The sequence below is a fragment of the Scyliorhinus torazame genome, chromosome 13 (assembly GCF_047496885.1).
Source record: "Scyliorhinus torazame isolate Kashiwa2021f chromosome 13, sScyTor2.1, whole genome shotgun sequence".
In the NCBI taxonomy this organism is placed as follows: Eukaryota; Metazoa; Chordata; class Chondrichthyes; order Carcharhiniformes; family Scyliorhinidae; genus Scyliorhinus; species Scyliorhinus torazame.
In genome coordinates this window covers 83,868,034-83,885,331 of record NC_092719.1, presented here as the reverse complement: position 1 = coordinate 83,885,331, position 17,298 = coordinate 83,868,034, and the positions used below count along the sequence as shown (strand labels likewise).

Below are 17,298 nucleotides of genomic sequence, written 5' to 3'. Positions count from 1 at the left end.
GTTGAAACTCGCCCTCCTTCTCGCCACCTCCGCACTCCAGTCTTGATACACACGTATCACCGCGTTCTCCCATTTGCAACTCCGTGTCTTCTTAGCCCAGCTCAGGATCATCTCTCTGTCCCTGTAGCGATGGAACTTCACCACCATTGCTCTTGGTGTTTCCCCTGCCTTTGGTCTTCTCACGAGGACCCGGTACGCTCCCTCCACTTCCAGGGGGCCCGTTGAGGCCTCAGCTCCCATTAGAGTATGGAGCATCGTACTCACATACGCCCCAACATCAGCTCCCTCTGTTCCTTCGGGGAGACCTAAAATCCGTAAGTTCTTCCTCCTCGAGCTGTTCTCCAGGGCTTCCAGCCTTTCTATGCACCTCTTATGTAGTGCCTCGTGCGTCTCTGTTTTTACCACCAGGCCCTGTATCTCATCTTCGTTCTCGGCTGCCTTTGCCTTCACTCCAGGGAGCTCCATCGCCTGGATCTTTTGTGTTTCCTTTAGTCCCTCGATTGCCAGTAACATCGGCGCCAGCACCTCTTTCTTGAGCTCCTCCACACATCGTCGGAGGAACCCCTGCTGTTCCAGGCCCCATACCTTCTGGGCTTCCTCGGCCGCCATCTTGCTTCTCCCTTCTCTTCTCTGCCGCTGCTCCAAAGGATCCTCCGTAATCTGGCCGCTACTGCCGCTCCTTTCCATCCACCCCCGGGGGGGACTGCTTCCTTTGTCACGTCACAGTGGGTTTGCCCAAAAAAAGTTCCCGTTGGGGCTCCCGATAAGAGCCCAAAAGTCCGTTGAAACGGGAGGTGCCGAAACGTAAGTCATCTTATGAACTTTTGAACTACACCTCCGTCTGCAGCAATTCAAGAAGGCAGCTCACCACCATGTTCTCAAAAGGCAATTAGGGTTGGGTGATAAATGCTGGCCCAGACTGCAACATCCACATCCCGTAAATGAATTTAAAAAGAGGGGATGTACATGAGACGCCTCAAAAGGTGCCAAATGATGAATATAGCACCATGTAGCCCATCTCACCGAGTAGTGACATACAGCAGGGAGAGTTCCAACTCTCTCACCAGCACATCCTTCACATCAGGTCAAATGAGAGCACCAGGTTATCCCTCAGAGAGATCTTTCATGAGAGGCCCTTACCATCTCTTGGCACAAGATGCTCAGACCTTGATTTGAACTCAGGAGATTCTCACCTTGACCAGCCTGGCAGGTGTCCCACATTCTACCATTAATGCTACAAACCTGCCAAGTTTAGCTAACCATGGGGCTGGACGGTGCACACACTAAGCAGCTGCACCCATGTTGTTGAACAGGCGCCCAGGCACCGATTGATTGACAGGCCTCCCAGTGGGAAGCACTGGGAGGTCAGGAAGCCTGACGCGCTGACGCAGAACTCGACGCAGCGGCGTGAAACGTGACGCGCCAACGCAGAAGGCTACGCAGCGGCGTGAAACGTGACGCGCCGACGCCGAACGTGACGCAGCGGCGTGAAGCGTGACGCGAACGTTACGCGGTGACGCAGCGGAGCACGATGCGCTCGCGCCTTATAGTGGCTCCGTTACAAGATGGCGGATGTTTGAAAACAATGTTTCGACCCGCCAGACACATGGAGTCTCCAGCGCGCAAATCAACCGAGGCCGTGCCGGTAAGAAGCAGCCCGTGATTCACTGCCATGATAAGCGAGCTTTGGTCGTCCCGGAAGCAGTCAGGGGTGAGCAGGAACGGCGGCCCGGTCGCTTACCGGGAGCGGGGGGATGTGCCCAAGGGAGAGGGGAAGGGGAGCGCAGTTCCCTGGGGGAGAAGGGAGGTTAAGGGTGGCGAGAACGGGGAGTCCCTAGTGGGATACCCAGGAACGGGGGAAGAGCAGTGTCTCCGAGGAGTGAGATGATCTGGAAAGTAGTCACCCAATCTGCGTTTATTCACTCCCCATTGTAGAACAGACCACATTAGGAGCAGCGATTATTAAATAATCTTTATTGTCACAAGTAGGCTTACATTAACACTGCAATGAAGTTACTGTGAAAAGCCCCTAGTCACCACATTCCGGCACCTGTTCGGGCACAGCGAGGGAGAATTCAGAACATCCAGTTCACCTAACAGCACGTCTTTCGGCACTTGTGGGAGGAAACTGGAGCACCCGGAGGAAACCCACGCAGATACAGAGAGAATGTGCACGCTCCACACAGACAGTGACCCAAGTTGGGAATTGAAACTGGGACCCTGGAGCTGTGAAGCAACAGTGTTATTATGGACCATATTGAAGGATGTGCAATTTCTCTGCTCCGCTCGCCCACTCTAACTTTCTCTGAACTTGCTGTAATCTGTTCTCTTCAATCCAATCCTGAACTTGTGATCAAACCGGCTGACAGGTGTGGTGCTGAAGCTGTCTGGCTTACTGCCGTTTACCTCTCAGAGGCTGTGCGCCAACTCTCAAGACACTTCCTCCTACCTTCCCCGGGCCATAACCCCACCACCAAATATTAAGCCATTCTTTCCAAGACTCTTATTGACCTCATCGCCTCTGGAGATCTTCTCTCCACAGCTTCAACCTCTTAGTCACCCAACCCTGGACAGCACACTTCTACCCCCTCCCCAAAATCCACAAACAGGACTGCTCCAGTAAGCCCAGTGTGTTCCTGACCAATGGACCTCATTTCCTATCTTGATTCACCCCTCTCTTGTCCAGTCTCTTCCCATGTACATACGTGATTCCTCTGATGCCTTATGTCATATCAACAATTTCCGGACCCTAACCACCACTTCATCACTATGGATGTCATATATCTCCATTCCCTACCAGGAGAGTCCAAGGGCTCTCTTCCTTGAACAGAGGAATGAACAATTCGCTTCCACCAATACTGTCCTCCAGTGACTGAGCCTGTTGTGTCACTCAATAATTTCTTTTAACTTGTCACTCAATAATTTCTTTTAGCTTGTCTCACTTCCTGCGAATAGAAGGTGTGGCTATGGGTATCCACTTGGGCCCCAGTTATGCCTGTCTTTTTGCGGTGGAACATTCCTTGTTTTAGTCCTACTAATGCACCTCCCACAACTCTTTATCCTTGACATTGATGACTATTGAAGACATTGATGTCTTCATCCTCTCGTCTGGACCGTGAAAGATAATTTTTATTCCAAATTCCACTCCTCTCTCTCCTTCACACTTTCCATCCCCGATACTTCCCTTCCTTGATCTCTCTGTCTCCATTTCCAGTGATAGACTGACTTCTTTTTTTTTTTAAGAATATTTTATTGAAAATTTTTGGTCAACCATCACAGTACATTGTGTATCCTTTACACAATAATATAACAGTACAAATAACAATGACCTGTTTTATAAACAAAGAATAAATAATATATAACAAAAACTAAAACTAAATGGCAACTGCCTTGTCTCAGATAAACACTCTCCAAAAATATGGTTTAACAATCCAATATACAATTATTTATAGCAACGACCTTTACATATATATTAATAACCCTGAGACTCCTTCTGGTTCCTTCCCCCCTGGGCTGCTGCTGCTGCCTTCTTCTTTTCCATTCCCTCTATCTTTCTGTGAGGTATTCGACGAACGGTTGCCACCGCCTGGTGAACCCTTGAGCCGATCCCCTTAGGGCGAACTTAATCCGTTCCAGCTTTATAAACCCTGCCATGTCATTTATCCAGGTCTCCACCCCCGGGGGCTTGACTTCCTTCCACATCAACAGTATCCTGCGCCGGGCTACGAGGGACGCAAAGGCCAGAACATCGGCCTCTCTCGCCTCCTGCACTCCCGGCTCTTGTGCAACCCCAAATATAGCCAACCCCCAGCTTGGTTCGACCTGGACCCCCACTACTTTCGAAAGCACCTTTGTCACCCCCACCCAGAACCCCTGTAGTGCCGGACATGACCAGAACATGTGGGCGTGATTCGCTGGGCTTCTCGAGCATCTCGCCCACCTATCCTCTACCCCAAAAAATTTACTGAGCCGTGCTCCAGTCATATGCGCCCTGTGTAACACCTTAAATTGAATCAGGCTTAGCCTGGCACACGAGGATGATGAGTTTACCCTACTTAGGGCATCCGCCCACAGCCCCTCCTCAATCTCCTCCCCCAGCTCTTCTTCCCATTTCCCTTTCAGCTCATCTACCATAATCTCCCCCTCGTCCCTCATTTCCCTATATATATATATATATATATATCTGACACCTTACCGTCCCCCACCCATGTCTTTGAGATTACTCTGTCCTGCACCTCGTGCGTCGGGAGCTGCGGGAATTCCCTCACCTGCTGCCTCGCAAAAGCCCTCAGTTGCATATACCGGAATGCATTCCCTTGGGGCAACCCATATTTCTCGGTCAGCGCTCCCAGACTTGCGAACTTCCCATCCACAAACAGATCTTTCAGTTGCGTTACTCCTGCTCTTTGCCATATTCCAAATCCCCCATCCATTCTCCCGGGGCAAACCTATGGTTGTTTCTTATCGGGGACCCCACCAAGGCTCCCGTCTTTCCCCTATGCCGTCTCCACTGTCCCCAAATTTTCAAAGTCGCCACCACCACCGGGCTTGTGGTGTATTTCTTCGGTGAGAACGGCAATGGGGCCGTCACCATAGCTTGTAGGCTAGTCCCCCTACAGGACGCCCTCTCCAATCTCTTCCATGCCGCTCCCTCCTCTTCCCCCATCCACTTACTCACCATTGAGATATTGGCGGCCCAGTAGTACTCACTTAGGCTCGATAGTGCCAGCCCCCCCCTTATCCCTACTACGCTGTAAGAATCCCTTCCTCACTCTCGGGGTCTTCCCGGCCCACACAAAACTCATGATACTCTTTTCGATCCTTTTGAAAAAAGCCTTCGTGATCACCACCGGGAGGCACTGAAACACAAAGAGGAATCTCGGGAGGACTACCATTTTAACTGCCTGCACCCTCCCTGCCAGTGACAGGGATACCATGTCCCATCTCTTGAAGTCCTCCTCCATTTGTTCCACCAATCGCGTTAAATTTAACCTATGCAATGTACCCCAATTCTTGGCTATCTGGATCCCCAAGTAACGAAAGTCCCTTGTTACCTTCCTCAGTGGAAAGTCCTCTATTTCTCTGCTCTGCTCCCCTGTATGCACCACAAACAACTCACTTTTCCCCATGTTCAGTTTATATCCTGAGAATTCTCCAAACTCCCGAAGTGTCCGCATTATCTCTGGCATCCCCTCCGCCGGGTCCGCTACATATAACAACAAATCATCCGCATACAGAGATACCCGGTGTTCTTCTCCTCCTCTAAGTACTCCCCTCCACTTCTTGGAACCCCTCAATGCTATTGTCAGGGGCTCAATCGCCAGTGCAAACAGTAATGGGGACAGAGGGCATCCCTGCCTTCTCCCTCTATGGAGCCGAAAGTATGCAGATCCCCGTCCATTCGTGACCACACTTGCCACTGGGGCCCTATACAACAGCTGCACCCATCCAACATACTCATCTCCAAAACCAAATCTCCTCAGCACCTCCCACAAATAATCCCACTGCACTCTATCAAATGCTTTCTCGGCATCCATCGCCACCACTATCTTCGCTTCCCCCTCTGGTGGGGGCATCATCATTACCCCTAGCAGCCTCCGTATATTCGTATTCAGCTGTCTCCCCTTCACAAACCCAGTTTGGTCCTCATGGACCACCCTCGGGACACAATCCTCTATCCTCATTGCCATTACCTTGGCCAGAATCTTAGCGTCTACATTTAGGAGGGAAATAGGTCTATAGGACCCGCATTGCAGCGGGTCCTTTTCCTTCTTCAGGAGAAGCGATATCGTTGCCTCAGACATAGTCGGGGCAGCTGTCCCCTTTCCTTTGCCTCATTAAAGGTCCTCATCAGTAGTGGGGCGAGCAAGTCCACATATTTCCTGTAAAATTCAACTGGGAATCCATCTGGTCCCGGAGCCTTCCCCGCCTGCATGCTCCTAATTCCTTTCACTACTTCCTCTATTTCAATCTGTGCTCCCAGTCCCACCCTTTCCTGCTCCTCCACCGTGGGAAATTCCAGCCGGTCCAGAAAGCCCATCATTCTCTCCCTCCCATCCGGGGGTTGAGCTTCGTATAATTTTTTATAAAATGCCTTGAACACTCCATTCACTCTCTCCGCTCCCCGCTCCATCTCTCCTTCCTCATCCCTCACTCCCCCTATTTCCCTCGCTGCTCCCCTTTTCCTCAATTGGTGGGCCAGCAACCTGCTCGCCTTCTCCCCATATTCGTACTGTACACCCTGTGCCTTCCTCCACTGTGCCTCTGCAGTACCCATTGTCAGCAAGTCAAATTCTACGTGTAGCCTTTGCCTTTCCCTGTACAGTCCCTCCTCCGGTGCCTCCGCATATTGCCTGTCCACCCTCAGAAGTTCTTGCAGCAACCGCTCCCATTCCCTACTCTCCTGCTTTCCTTTATGTACCCTTATTGATATCAGCTCCCCTCTAACCACTGCCTTCAGCGCCTCCCAGACCACTCCCACCTGGACCTCCCCATTATCATTGAGTTCCAAGTACTTTTCAATGCACCCCCTCACCCTTAGACACACACCCTCATCTGACATTAGTCCCGTGTCCATTCTCCAGGGTGGGCACCCTTCTGTTTCCTCCCCTATCTCTAAGTCCACCCAATGTGGAGCGTGATCCGAAATGGCTATAGCCGTATACTCCGTTCCCCTCACCTTCGGGATCAACGCCCTTCCCAAAACAAAAAAGTCTATTCGCGAATAGACTTTGTGGACATAGGAGAAAAACGAAAACTCCTTACTCCTAGGTCTGCTAAATCTCCACGGGTCTACTCTTCCCATCTGCTCCATAAAATCTTTAAGCACCTTGGCTGCTGCCGGCCTCCTTCCAGTCCTGGACCTCGACCTGTCCAGCCCTGGTTCCAACACCGTATTGACATCTCCCCCCATTACCAACTTTCCCACCTCTAGGTCCGGATGCGTCCTAGCATACGCCTCATAAAATTGGCATCATCCCAGTTCGGGGCATATACGTTTACCAGAACCACCGTCTCCCCCTGTAGTTTGCCACTCACCATCACGTATCTGCCCCCGCTATCCGCCACTATTGTCTTTGCCTCAAACATTACCGGCTTCCCCACTAATATAGCCACCCCCCTGTTTTTCGCATCTAGCCCCGAATGGAACACCTGCCCCACCCAACCTTTGCGTAGTCTCACCTGGTCTATCAGTTTCAAGTGCGTCTCCTGTAACATAACCACGTCTGCCTTAAGTTTCTTAAGGTGTGCGAGTACCCGTGCCCTCTTTATCGGCCCGTTCAGCCCTCTCACGTTCCACGTGATCAGCCGGGTTGGGGGGCTTTAAACCCCCCCCCCCTTGTCGATTAGCCATCCCCTTTTTCCAGCTCCTCACCCGGTTCCCACGCAGCTGTGTCCCCCCCCCCAGGCGGTGCCCCCCCGCCCATCACACCCCATATCAGCTCCCCCCTCTCCCCAGCAGCAGCAGCCCAATAATTCCCCCCTCCCACCCACCTCGCTAGATCCCCCACTAGCGTAGTTACACCCCCCATGTTGCTCCCAGAAGTCAGCAAACTCTGGCCGACCTCGGCTTCCCCCCGTGACCTCGGCTCGCACCGTGCGACGCCCCCTCCTTCCTGCTTCCCTATTCCCGCCATGATTATCATAGCGCGGGAACCGAGCCCGCGCTTCCCCCTTGGCCCCGCCCCCAATGGCCAACGCCCCATCTCTTCCACCTCCTTTCCTCCCCCCACCACCTCCTGTGGAAGAGAGAAAAGTTACCACATCGCAGGATTAATAACATAAAACTCCTCTTTCCCCCCTTTTTACCTCCCTCTTCGCCCCCCATACTCGCCCCACCACTTTGTTTCAAACGTTCTTTTTTTAATAACCCGCTCATTCCAATTTTTCTTCCACGATAAAAGTCCATGCCTCATCCGCCGTCTCAAAGTAGTGGTGCCTCCCTTGATATGTGACCCACAGTCTTGCCGGTTGCAGCATTCCGAATTTTATCTTTTTGTGAAGCACCGCCTTGGCCCGATTAAAGCTTGTCCTCCTTCTCGCCACCTCCGCACTCCAGTCTTGGTATACGCGGATCACCGCGTTCTCCCACTTACTGCTCCGAGTTTTCTTTGCCCATCTAAGGACCATCTCTCTGTCCTTAAAACGGAGAAATCTCACCACTATGGCTCTAGGAATTTCTCCTGCTCTCGGTCCTCGCGCCATCACTCGGTATGCTCCCTCCACCTCCAGCGGACCCGCCGGGGCCTCCGCTCCCATTAACGAGTGCAGCATCGTGCTCACATATGCCCTGACGTCCGCTCCCTCCGCACCTTCAGGAAGGCCAAGAATCCTTAGGTTGTTCCTCCTCGCGTTCTCCAGCGCCTCCAGCCTTTCCACACATCGTTTATGGTGTGCCTCGTGCATCTCCGTCTTCACCACCAGGCCCTGTATGTCGTCCTCATTCTCGGCAGCCTTTGCCTTCACGACCCGAAGCTCCCGCTCCTGGGTCTTTTGCTCCTCCTTTAGCCCTTCGATCGCCTGTAATATCGGGGCCAACAGCTCCTTCTTCATTTCCTTTGAGTTCTTCCACGCAGCGTTTCAAAAACTCGTTGTTCAGGGCCCCATGTTAAACTGCCACCTTCCGACGCCATCTTGGTTTTTGCTTGCCTTCCTTGCCGCTGTTCTAAAGGATCCACCGCAATCCGGCCACCTTCCTCTCCTTTTTCATCTGTATCCAGGGGGGATTCCCTTCTGGTTCACCGCACAGTACTTTTAGCCGTTAAAATTGCCGTTGGGGCTCTTATTAAGAGCCCAAACGTCCGTTACACCGGGAGCTGCCGAAACGTGCGACTCAGCTGGTCATCGCCGCACCCGGAAGTCTGATAGACTGACTTCTAATTACCATTACAAACTAACCGACTCCCACAACTACCTCGACTACAGCTCTTCACACCCCACTCCCTGTAAGACATCACCCCATCCTCCCAATTCCTTTGCCTCCGTCACATCTGTTCCAATGATGTCACCTTCAAAAAGGGTGCTTCTGATATGTCTGCCTTTTTCCTCAACCGAGGTTTCACTCCCCACCTGTGGTTGACAGGACACTCAACCAGGTACAGCACATCTCCTGCACATCTGCCCTCATTCCTTCCCAGAACTATACAAGGACCCCCCTTGTCATCACTTTTCACCTCACCAGCCTCTGCATTCAAAGAAACATCCTCAGCACAGCAGGCTAAACAACTGGCTTGTAATGCAGAACAGCAGCGCGGGTTCAATTCTCGTACCGGCCTCTCCGAACAGACGCCAGAATATGGCGACTAGGGGCTTTTCACAGTAACTTCATTGAAGCCTACTTGTGACAATAAGCGATTATTATTATTACCAATTCTGCTATCTCTAGTATGATGCTACCACAAAACACATCTTTCCCCTTCCATTCCCTGTCAGCATTCTGCAGGGCCACCCCCCCCCCCCCCCCCCCCCCCCCACCCCCCATTGACACCCTCACCCCCAACTTTTCATCTCCTTCCCATGACATCTTCCCATGTAATTGCAGAAGGTGCAACACCTGCCCCTTTACCTCCTCCCCTCTCACTGTTAAAGGTCCCAAACATTCCTTTCAGGTTAAGCAGCATTTCACTTACGCCTCCTTTAATTTGGTCTATTGTATTCACTGCTCCCAATGTGGTCTCCTTTACATTGGGGAGATTCAACACAGACTGGGTGAATGCTTTGCGGAACACGTTTGCTTAGTCTGCAAGCATGGCCTCAACCTTCCTGTTGATACCATTTTAATTCAGCACCTTGCTCTCATGCCCATAAGTCCGTCCTGGGCCCACTGCAATGTTCCAGTGAAGCCTGATGCAAGCTCGAGGAGCAGCACCTCATCTTCCAGTTGTGCACGTTGCAGCCTTCAGAGCTCAATGTTAATTCGGAAACTTTAGATTGTGACCGTTCTCTGGTTTAGCAGATCAAGGCAGGCCAGCAGCACAGGTTCAATTCCCGTACCAGCCTCCCCGAACAGGCGCCGGAATGTGGCGACGAGGGGCTTTTCACAGTAACTTCACTGAAGCCTACTTGTGACAATAAGCAATTTTCATTTCATTTCTCAATCTTAAACCCCTTAAAAATATTCCATATGTGTACTTCCTCAGCACAACCCTCCCACTCCAGGCCACCCGTCCCTTCAGTTCTGATGAAGAGTTAAGTTGTTGTAGTATATTGAAACTGTTGGCTATCACCAATTGTTTATTCTGTTTGCACTTAATTCTATTCCTATATTGATTTTGGTCAACCTAATTTTAGTACCTTCTGACTCTAGTATGGCACGGTAGCACAGTGGTTAGCACTGTTGCTTCACAGCTCCAGGTCCTAAGTTCGATTCCCGGCTTAGGTCACTGTCTATGTGGAGTCTGTACTTTCTCCCTGTGTCTGCGTGGGTTTCCTCAGTGTGCTCCGGTTTCCTCCCACAGTCCAAAGATATGCAGGTTAGGTGGATTGGCCATGCTAAATTACCCTTCGTGTCCAAAAAAGGTTAGGTAGGATTACTGGTTTATGGGGTTACGGGGCGAGGGTGAAGGTATGGGCTTAACTAGGGTGCTCTTTCCAAGGGCCGGTGCGGACTCGATGGGCCGAATGGCCTCCTTCCACACTGTAAATTCTATGATTCTAGTACTTGTGGTCAAAACTGTTAGCAGTACCTCCCTGTGTATATAATAATCAGATCAAGGTCTATTAGATTTCAAATCCGTGTTTTTCTTGTTGAACTTTGAGGGTCAAAATAAAAATAATAAAAATACTTTCCCCAACTTATAAATCCCTTTAATGACTTTGCTTTTTGCAATGATTACAAAACAGTCTGATCCAATGCTACGTTTGTGAAGGAATAAGCAAGGACAATGTAGGATTTCCAATTGCTGCAATAATCATATTCAAGTTTTTTTCATCTCTTCCTCCCCCACCATATTTAATCACTTTTCTGAGGGCTGCACCTTTTTTTTGTTGTTTGGTTTCTTCTTTATCTCTTCATCTCATTATCTTTTTAGCCATGGTGCAGCTTGCCAAGATGAATAATTTTGCACCCTTCTAAATAGTTATCCCAGTCATCTTGAGCTATGTGGTAACTGTGCTCTGATCGAAGTTCAAGTATCTACAGGTGGGTGGCACTCTTTTGAGTAAGCTAAACCAAATAAACAAATGAATTAACAACCCCTCAAACGGGCACTGAAACCATAATAAAACTACAAAGCAGAATCATACAATCATACAAAAGGCAGAGAAAAAGCAGGAAGGCAGTGCAGGTGTCCCCTGCGGTCATCTCCCACCAAAACAGGTATACCGTTTTGGATACTGTTGGGGGAGATGGCTCACCAGGGGAAGGCAGCAGTAGCCAGGTTCATGGCACCGTGGCTGGCTCTGCTGTACAGAAGGGCGGGAAAAAGAGTGGAAGGGCTATAGTCATAGGGGATTCAATTGTAAGGGGAGTAGATAGGTGGTTCTGTGGTCGAAAACGAGACTCCCGAATGGTATGTTGACTCCCAGGTGCACGGGTCAGGGATGTCTCCGATCGGCTGCAGAACATTCTGAAGGGGGAGGGTGAACAGCCAGTTGTTGTGGTGCATATAGGCACCAATGATATTGGGGGAAAAACGGGATGAGGTCCTACAAGCAGAATTTAGGGAGTTAGGAGCCAAGTTAAAAAGTCAGACCTCAAGAGGTAGTAATCTCAGGATTGCTACCAGTGCCACGTGGTAGTCCGAGTAGAAATGGAAGAATAGGCAGGATGAATGCGTGGCTTGAGAGATGGTGCAGGAGGGAGGAGTTCAGATTTTTGGGACATTGGGACCGGTTCTGGGGGAGGTGGGACTACTACAAATTGGACGGTCTACACCTGGACTGGACTGGAACCAATGTCCTTGGGGGTGCTTTTGCTAACACTGTTGGCGAGGGTTTAAACTAATGTGGCAGGGGGATGGGAACCAAATGAGGAGGTTAGTGGACAGTAAGGAGGTAGTAACTAAAGCCTGTAAGGAACTAGATCATGAAGTCAGCGTGACTAAGGGGAAGAGTAGGCAGGGAGCAGATGATGAACGCAAAGGGACTGGTGGTCTGAGGTGCATTTGTTTTAATGCAAGAAGTGTAGTAGGTAAGGCAGATGAACTTAGGGCTTGGATTAGTACCTGGGGGTATGATGTTATTGCTATTACTGAGACTTGGTTGAGGGAAGGGCATGATTGGCAACTAAATATCCCAGGATATCGATGTTTCAGGCGGGATAGAGAGTGAGGTAAAAGGGGTGGAGGAGTTGCATTACTGGTCAGAGATGATATCACAGCTGTGCTGAAGGAGGGCACTATTGAGGACTCGAGCAGTGATGCGATATGGGCAGAGCTCAGTAATAGGAAGGGTGCGGTAACAATGTTAGGGCTGTACTACAGACCTCCCAACAGCGAGCGTGAGATAGAGGTACAAATATGTAAACAGATTATGGAAAGATGTAGGAGCAACAGGGTGGTGGTGATAGGAGATTTTAATTTTCCCAACATTGACTGGGATACACTTAGTGTCAGAGGTCCAGATGGAGCAGAATTTGTAAGGCGCATTCAGGAGGGTTTTCTAGAGCAGTATGTAAATAGTCCAACTCGGGAAGGGGCCATACTGGACCTGGTGTTGGGGAATGAGCCCGGCCAGGTGGTTGAAGTTTCAGTCGGGGATTACTTTGGGAATAGTGATCACAATTCCGTACGTTTTAGAATACTCATAGACAAAACGAGAGTGGTCCTAAAGGAAGAGTGCTAAATTGGGGGAAGGTCAACTGTGCCTCGTTGGAGGGGCAGCACGGTAGCCTTGTGGATAGCACAATTGCTTCACAGCTCCAGGATCCCAGGTTCGATTCCAGCTTGGGTCACTGTCTGTGCGGAGTCTGCACATCCTCCCCGTGTGTGCGTGGGTTTCCTCCGGGTGCTCCGGTTTCCTCCCACAGTCCAAAGATGTGCAGGTTAGGTGGATTGGCCATGATAAATTGCCCTTTGTGTCCAAAATTGCCCTTAGTATTGGGTGGGGTTACTAGGTTATGGGGATAGGGTGGTGGTGTTGACCTTGGGTAGGGTGCTCTTTCCAAGAGCCGGTGCAGACTCGATGGGCCGGATGGCCTCCTTCTGCACTGTAAATTCTATGATAAGTCTATGCCATAATTTGGCAGGAGCTGGGGAATGTGGATTGGGAGCAGCTGTTTGAAGGTAAATCCACATTTGATATGTGGGAGGCTTTTAAAGAGAGGTTGATTAGAGTGCAGGACAGACATGTCCCTGTGAAAATGAGGGATAGAAATGGTAAGATTAGGGAACCATGGGTGACAGGTGAAATTGTGAGATTAGCTTAGAGGAAAAAGGAAGCATACATAAGGTCTAGGCGACTGAAGACAGACGAAGCTTTGGAAGAATATCGGGAATGTAGGACCAATCTGAAACGAGGAATCGAGGGCCAAAAGGGGTCATGAAATATCTTTAGCAAACAGGGTTAAGGAAAATCTCAAAGCCTTTTATTCATATATAAGGAGCAAGAGGGTAACTAGAGAAAAGGTTGGCCCACTCGAGGACAAAGGAGGAAAGTTATGCGTGGAGTCAGAGAAAATGGGTGAGATTCTTAACGAGTACTTTGCATCGGTATTCACCGAGGAGAAGGACATGACTGATGTTGTTAGGGATAGATGTTTGATTACTCTAGGTCAAGTCGGCATAAGGTGGGAGGATGTGTTGGGTATTCTAAAAGGCATTAAGGTGGACAAGTCCCCAGGTCTGGATGGGATCTATCCCAGGTTACTGAGGGAAGTGAGAGAGGAAATAGCTGGGGCCTTTACAGATATCTATTCCAATTTGGAAGAAAATGGGTTTATCAGTGTTAGGCAACATGGTTTTGTGCAGGGAAGGTCATGTCTTACCAACTTAATAGAATTCTTTGCTTAATAGAATTCTTTGAGTAAGTGACAAAGTTGATTGATGGGGGAAGGGCTGTAGATATCATATACATGGACTTCAGTAAGGCATTTGATAAGGTTCCCCATGGCAGGCTGATGGAGAAAGTGAAGTTTCTTTTTAAAAAAAATATATTTATTCAAATTTTCAATGAATTTCAGCAAAACACTCCAACCAGAAAAAAAAAGAATAAAGCACAAAACAAGCAAAAATTATACATGAGATTTCCAACAAAATGCAATAACCCCCATTTAACAAATAAACACGCCAGTAAGGAAAACGCCCCACTCTAACCTAAACAAAACAGAAAACCAAACACCCCCCTCCCCCACTGGGTTGCTGCTGCTGTTGACCTCCACCTAACTATCCGCGAGAAAGTCTAGGAACGGTTGCCACCGCCTGGAGAACCCCTGCACAGACCCTCGCAAGGCAAACTTTCTCCTTTCCAGCTTGATGAACCCTGCCATATCGTTAATCCAAGCTTCCACGCTTGGGGGTTCGTATCCCTCCACATTAGTAGGATCCTCCGCCGGGCTACCAGGGACGCAAAGGCCAAAACACCGGCCTCTTTCAGCTCCTGCACTCCCAGCGCATCCGCTACCCCAAATAATGCTATCCCCCAGCTCGGTTTGACCCGGGTGTTCACCACTTTGGACATAGACCTCGCAAAGCCTCTCCAGCGCCGGGCATATCCAGAACATGTGGGTGTGATTTGCTGGGCTCCCCGAGCACCTCACGCCTGTCCTCCACCCCAAAAAACCTACTCCTCCTCGCCCCTGTACGTATGCGCCCTATGGACAACTTTGAACAGCATTAGGCTGAGCCTGGTGCAAGAGGAGGAAGAATTAACCAGAAAGTGAAGTTTCATGGGGTCCAGGGTGTACTAGCTAGATGGATAAAGAACTGGCTGGGCAACAGGAGACCGAGAATAGTAGTGGAAGGGAGTGTCTCAAAATGGAGAACTGTGACCAGTGGTGTTCCACAGGGATCCATGCTGGGACCACTGTTGTTTCTGATATACATAAATGATCTGGAGGAAGGTATAGGTGGTCTGATTAGCAAGTTTGCAGATGACACTAAGATTGGTGGAGTAGCAGATAGTGAAGGAGACTGTCAGAGAATGCAGCAGAATATAGATAGATTGGAGAGTTGGACGGAGAAATGGCAGATAGAGTTCAATCCGGGCAAATGCGAGGTGATGCATTTTGGAAGATCCAATTCAAGAGCGAACTATACGGTAAATGGAAAAGCCCTCGGGGAAAATTGATGTACAGAGAGATCTGGGTGTTCAGGTCCATTGTACCCTGAATGTGGCTGCGCAGGTCGATAGAGTGGTTAAGAGGCATACGGTATTAAGTAGAAGAGTTGGCAGGTCATGTTACAGTTGTATAAGACTTTGGTTCGGCCACATTTGGAATACTGCGTACAGTTCTGGTCGCCACATTACCAAAAGGATGTGGATGCTTTGGAGAAGGTGCAGAGGAGGTTCACCAGGATGTTGCCTGGTATGGAGGGCTAGCTATGAAGAGAGGTTGAGTAGATTAGGATTATTTTCATTAAAAAGATGGAGGTTGAGGGGGGACCTCATTGAGGTCTACAAAATCATGAGAGATATAGACAGGGTGGGTAGCAAGAAGCTTTTTCCCAGAGTGGGGGACTCAATTACTAGGGGTCACGAGTTCAAGGTGAGAGGGGAAAAGTTCAAGGGAGATATGCGTGGAAAGTTCTTTACGCAGATGGTGATGGATGCCTGGAATGCATTGCCGGCGGAGGTGGTAGAGGCGGGCACGATAGTGTAATTTAAGATGTATCTGGACAGAAACATGAATGGGCAGGGAACAGAGGGATACAGATCCTTAAAAAATAGACGACAGTTTTAGATAGATGATCTGGATCGGCGCAGGCTTGGGGGGCAGAAGGGCCTGTTGCTGTGCTGTAATTTTCTTTGTTTTGTTCTTTGTAATACCTACAGTGAAGGAGGATAGCATTCGACCCATCAAGTACACCAACCCTCTGAAAGAGCACACTATTCAGGCTCACTCCCCTGCCCTATCCCCGCAACCCCTTGTAACCGTTGGACACTCGGGGGCAATTTATTATGGTCAATCCATCCCACATCTTTGCACTGTGGGAGGAAATCGGAGCATTCGGAGGAAACCCACGCAGACAGGGGAGAATGTCCACACAGTCACCCGAGGCCAGAATTGATCCCAGGGGAGAGATTCTCCGACCACCCGCCGGGTCGGAGAATCGCCGGGGGCTGGCGTGAATCCCACCCCCGCCGGTTGCCGAATTCTCCACCACCGGATATTCGGCAGGGGCGGGAATCACGGCGCGCCGGTTGGCGGGCCACCCCCCGCGATTCTCCGGCCAGGATGGGCCAAAGTCCCGCCGCTAAAATGCCTGTCCCGCCGGCGTAGATGAAACCACCTACCTTACCGGCGGGACAAGGCGGCGCGGGCGGGCTCCGGGGTCCTGGGGGGGGCGAGGGGCGATCTGGCCCCGGGGGGTGCCCCCACGGTGGCCGGGCCCACGATCGGGGCCCACCGATCCGCATGTGTGCCTGTGCCGTGGGGGCACTCTTTCCCTTCCGCCTTCGCCACGGACTCCACAGAATGCCGTCAGCGGCCGCTGACGCTCCCGCGCATGCGCCGCCTGGAGATGTCATTTCCGCGCCAGCTGGCGGGGCACCAAAGGACTTTTCAGCCAGCTGGCGGGGCAGAAATTCTTCCGGCGCCGACCTAGCCCCTTAAGGTTGGGGCTCGGCCCCCAAAGATGCCCCCAACGGTGGCACGCGTAGATGGCGGACGGGCAGGATCTGGTCCCGTCGGCTCAGTGGTTGATGGACCAGTTGGTGAGCTTCTTAAATGAGCAGTTCACCCAACAGCAGAATGAAAGTGCGGAGGACCTGGCCCAGGCGGTGGACTCGATCAAGGCGGTGGTTGACCGCGTGGAGACGGGACTGGCAGCTTGGGGACAGGCGATCCAGAGGTTGGAGGAGCAGGCGGGGGAGCAGGAGGAACAGTCCACCTCGGTGGCAACAGAGATCGGGCTGATATGTGACCAGCAGAAGCAACTGATGGAGAAAGTGGAGGACCTGGAGACCGTTTTCGGAGGCAGAACTTCCGAATCGTGGGTCTGCCAGAGGGAATCGAAGGATCGGATGCGTATGGTGGGAAAATGCTGGAGAAGCTGCTCGGGGAAGGGGCGTTTGACCAGCCGTTGGCGGTGGATCGGGCTCGCAGGGCACTAATGCGCAAGCCCCAGAGGGGTGAGCAGCTGAGGGTGATGGTTTTTTCCTCCGGGTGCTCCTGTACCAAGGTTTTGTACAGCTGCATCA

At 50.8% G+C, this 17,298-nt stretch overlaps 1 protein-coding gene across 4 annotated transcripts in view; it reads left to right on the top strand.

Annotated features, from left to right (window-relative positions):
* Positions 1-1,509: 1,509 nt before the first annotated feature.
* The window catches only part of usp44 (ubiquitin specific peptidase 44), a 94,760-nt gene continuing 78,971 nt past the window's right edge, over positions 1,510-17,298 (top strand). For 2 of the 4 annotated variants that reach the window (XM_072471918.1, XM_072471913.1), the window contains exon 1: positions 1,510-1,645. The gene's annotated coding sequence lies outside the window, so the exon portion shown is untranslated. Of the gene's footprint in view, positions 1,646-1,688; positions 1,712-17,298 lie in introns of those variants that run through there. The other 2 variants (XM_072471914.1, XM_072471916.1) reach the window with 2 other exon arrangements.